General features: G+C 43.2%; 1 long non-coding RNA gene across 1 annotated transcript; it reads right to left on the reverse strand.

Moving 5' to 3' along the window:
* Positions 1 to 222: 222 nt before the first annotated feature.
* LOC129488702 (uncharacterized) lies at positions 223 to 1,079 on the reverse strand. The gene is made up of 3 exons (XR_008659717.1): positions 702 to 1,079; positions 418 to 566; positions 223 to 326 (listed from the first exon to the last, which is right to left on the reverse strand). It is a non-coding gene; the product is annotated as an uncharacterized lncRNA (long non-coding RNA).
* Positions 1,080 to 4,578: the final 3,499 nt, after the last annotated feature.

Consider the following 4,578-nt stretch of genomic DNA (forward strand, 5'->3'; position numbering starts at 1 on the left):
TGGCTGTTCTGCACTTGCAGAGGATGGTACAGAAGGACTTAAGTTGTTTCAAGAAAGATTTAAGTTAGATCTGATAAGGAGCTTTATTACTGAGGCTGTGAAATACTGGGAGGGGGTCTCTCTGTTGGGCTATTTTGGATTTTGGACTTTACTAAAAAACAAGTGGGCAAGGGTCAAATTCACATCAGAGGAACACATGTAAAATGCAGACTTGAAGAGTTATTTAGCTATTCAAATAAGAAATGGTTTTTAATAATTGGATAATTACCTTCATTCTCCACTTCATTTTGTATGATGCAATGTGTTTTGAGTTCTGCAATGATGTTCTGGAGGAAGTGACAAGAATTGGAAAACTATTATCACAAACAGATGACAAAGTACTGTACTGGAGGTACCATAGGTCTAAATTCAGCTGACCTCAGGGATGGCTTCTAGAAGCAGAAAAGCCATGACTGCAGGGGCCACCTGGATAGGGGGATGCAGACTAGCCTCTGTCCTGGTTAGCAGGAAAATAGCAGGCTGTTGCTTCCTGGGAAAGTCTCTTTCCCTCTCTTGGATCTTCCTCCCTAAAATGAGAGTCCAGTCATGTCCCAGAACTTGGAGCAGCGCTGTGAGCATCGCCTCTGCCAGATAACACAGCTCAGATCATTATTCACGTGCATGTCATGTATGGCATGGCTCATGGGTGGAGGGAAACCAACCTTTTTATTAGGGCTATAGCTGATTGGACTGGGCAGATATGCTGAGGCCACAGAAAGGCCGTGTCTGGGCTGGACATAAGGGATGTCAGAGGCCTCTGGGGTGCCTGGGGGAGAGTCTGCTTAATCCAGGTGCCCATTTGACTAGTAGAAATCAAATCAAATCAAATAAATGTCTTCTTCTCTTTCAAGTTAATGCCAAGAAATCTGGCAGGTCACTGAACTTGCTACCACCCCAAAATGCCGAGTGATGCATCTGTCTCCCTGAGGTTGCTGTATGTTTCAGAACTGGGATGCAAAGTTCAGCTTCCCATGACACCCCATTTTCAGAGGTATGCTTGCAATACATTGCCATAATTCCAAGTGATCTGAGTCCCTCTTTCTTGTCCGCTTGACTGATTTGACTGACTTGACCAGTACAATCTCATCAAGCTCCAGCAGTGTGAGATTCCAATTCTACTGTGATGTAATATGGTGCCTGGGAGGCAGGGTGGTGAAGGAGCTAAGCAAATGGGCTCTGGGATCACACTACCTGGGTCCATTTTGAGCTCTGCCAGTTAGGTCGGGGTAGGTTCAACTCCTGTAGCACAGACACCAGGTAAGAATGCCTTCACCAAGCAAGATGGGTGTTTATTTCATGATCACTTAACAGTGTGGGTGTAAGCAGTTCAGGACTGATACGGCAATCCTAAAATTTGAGGGATCCAGGCTCTTCTTATCTTGTTGCTTCACCATCTTCAGGGTGTTTCTCTCACCCCTATGCTTTAGGTGGCTTTCCACAACATCCATAATCCTGCCAGAAGAAGAGGGGAGAGAGGAAGGGAAGGTACAGAGGGAAGCTACTCACATCACTGCAGCTAAAACCTATTGGCCAGAACTTAGTCACATGGCAACACCAACTGCAAAGGCATTTGGGAAGTGTAACCTGCATTAGTTTTGTATTGCTGTATAACAAATGAGCACAGACTCAGTGGCTTAAATGACACAACTTTATTATCTCTCAGTTTCTGGGGATCAGGAGTGCTCGTCCTTTGCTCAGGGTCTCATCAGGCTGCAATCGAAGTGTCATCCAGGACCGCGATCCCATCTGAGACTCAGGATGCTTGTCCAAGGTTACTGGTTATGGGCAGGATTTAGTTCCTTGCGATTGCAGGGCTGAGGTCCCACTTTCTTGCTGGCTGTCAGTGAGTCCATTCCCAGCTCCTAGAGGCTGGCTGCTAGTCTCTGCCTTGTGGCCTTTTCCACAATAAGGCATTGCACCTTCAAGGCCAGCAAGAGCATTCCTCTGACTCTTTCTCTTCAGCAAAGGCCCAGTTTCTTTTAAGGGCTCACCTGATTAGGCCAGGCCCACCCAGAGTCATCTCCCTTTTGACTGACTCAGAGACAACTGATGTAGGACCTTAGCTCCATCTGTAAAATCCCTTTACTGCTGTCATATAATACAGCCTAATCTAAAGGAGCAATCATTTCATCCTATTACCAGTCCTACTTGTACTGAAGAAAAGGGGGTTTAAAGGCTATATACACCAGGGGGTAGGAATCTTGGGGACCATTTAGAATTCTTCCTACTTCATAATCTTTATTTGGGTGGCTATATGCCCAGCCAATAGTAATCAATACGATTCTGATTTCTGTAGTTCTATGACTGGAGAAGAATGGGAAAACAATATTGGGGTTAACTAGTGGTCTCTACTATAATAACTTATTATCCATGTTATCTTGTTATTTAATTTTCCTGTGCTTCAGCTTCTCCTGTAAAACAGGGATGATGATAATACTTCACTGATAGGTTTGTTGTGAGGCTTAACTTAGATTGCATGCAGAACAGTGCTCTACACATATGAAAATACTCATTAACGGTCAGCAATAATTCCCGTCTTCTTCCTCCTCATCCTCCTCATCTTCCTCATCCTCCTCCTCCTTCTCCTCCTTCCAAATCATGGATGAAACACAGAAATAAAATAAGGGAAAAAAATTCAAGAGTCATCAAAAAGTCTAGCCGTATCTTAATGACTAATGAGTACAAAAGGGGCTTGTTGAAATCTTTCCAATCTTGACCATTTTTATACAAGTGCTAGACAAGTGGAAATCTGCAGAATATTCCCAGCACCTCAAACTCACCATTGCATAACGAATGATGTCACACAGTGAAGATGCCCCTAGGTGACATCACATCCTGAGAGGAGGAGCCGCTAGGGCAAAACCTCTAAAACCTGATGTGCATTTTGCCAGGGAAACCAGAGTTGCACGATTTCTATGAACTTGCAAGTTAATCATGTCCAGTACAGATACAAAGCAAGAGCGTGCGTATGTGTGTGGCATGCCTGTGTGTGAAATTAGCTACATACTGATTAACCTTTCCTACATGCTGAAGGGATGGGATGGTTTTGAGAGCCGTTGGAAGAAACAAAGCAATGAACTTATCATGTTGCTTGACTCAACGAGCTCTGGGATTTAGAAACTAAATCTGAGCCATTAGTATGTGGCTTTACTTTTTTAATAGGAAAACATTCCACATAGGTCTAGCAACGTTCACGTTAGGGTTTTTAACACTTTCGTATGCATCTCAGATAGCCAACCTGGAGTGGTCCTTGAGTAACACACAATACAAACAATTATTCCAGACATTTCAAAAATGAAGTGCTACCAGCTTCATTGTGTCCCCCAGCTCTGGCAAGTAATGAAAGACATATTTTTAATGTGAAACAAAAGAGGATTGTGAATATTAAAAAAGCAGCCCAGCCAGTTAGAGTTAAACCGTCGGGATAAGATATTAACTTAAACCACATGTGAAGTGCAGCTGTTTCTGGTGAAGCTTTCATCAGGCTCAAGTGGAAAGATTGGTGGGTTTTAATATGTGGTTTCCAGCCAAGCCAATAGGAATCTGGGGAAAATGTGTGTGAAATCAGGCCTCTGCCAGGGGGGTCTCAGGCTCTGGGCTGGCTTTTCTTTCTGTGAACATAAACAAAGGTAACCCAATGCTGAGGGCAAGGCCTGCTCCATCCAAAGGTTTAGCTGAGAGATGCTGGAGTGACCAGCCAGCCTGTGGAGTTTCTGGACTCTTCATTCTCCCTTTCAAGAGGAATGCATAAATAGGTCCCATGGTGTTAGGAGTAAGGATGAAGGAGGAGTCTTCTTGTATCTGTCCCCTGCCATCTCAGGAACATCTAGAATTTGTTCAGCTCCTAATAACTGACAGCATCAAAAGGTGCCAACTCTATTCGAACTTATTGGCATGCTGGTTGGGTTTCACCTCTGAGGATTTAAATTTGCTTAAGAAAAGTGGTGCTATACACGATGCAGCACCTACCTGTTATAAGAACATGAAAATATTAGAAATTAATGAAAAAGTATGAGATGAGTGCAAAAATAAGGATTAATTGCACACTATTTCTTTACAAAGACTAAATTAGTTAAACAGCTTAAAGGTTGGTTGGGCTGCTGCCTGATTTTGTCCAGCCAGTTCTGGAGGCCCTAGATGATTGCTTCTGGACTCACTGCTGGGTGACGCTGTCAGCCTTCCACTGCTTACCTCCTGCATCACAATGTTGCTTTCAGCTTCAGAGGTGTGGAACAGAAATAATCTTTATGAGCCCACAAATTCAGGACTTGTGGGAGAAAAGTGGAAATGTCTGAACTGTACTCATTGACCTTAGGAAAACAGTTGAAATATTACCATTTCTGTGCATTGATTCATGTATTTAACATTTATTAGGCAGCTAGACGATTCAAGAGACTTCGCAAAATGCTCTTGGGGATGCAAAGACGTGTAAAAGGGAAAGGAATTGACATTTATTGAGAATATACTATATGCCGGACATCACAGAGGCCATTGGATTACATTTTCTCATTTAATTCCAAAAACCTTGAAAAGGAAAGA

This window comes from Symphalangus syndactylus, chromosome 8 (genome assembly GCF_028878055.3).
Source record: "Symphalangus syndactylus isolate Jambi chromosome 8, NHGRI_mSymSyn1-v2.1_pri, whole genome shotgun sequence".
NCBI classification, from domain to species: Eukaryota; Metazoa; Chordata; class Mammalia; order Primates; family Hylobatidae; genus Symphalangus; species Symphalangus syndactylus.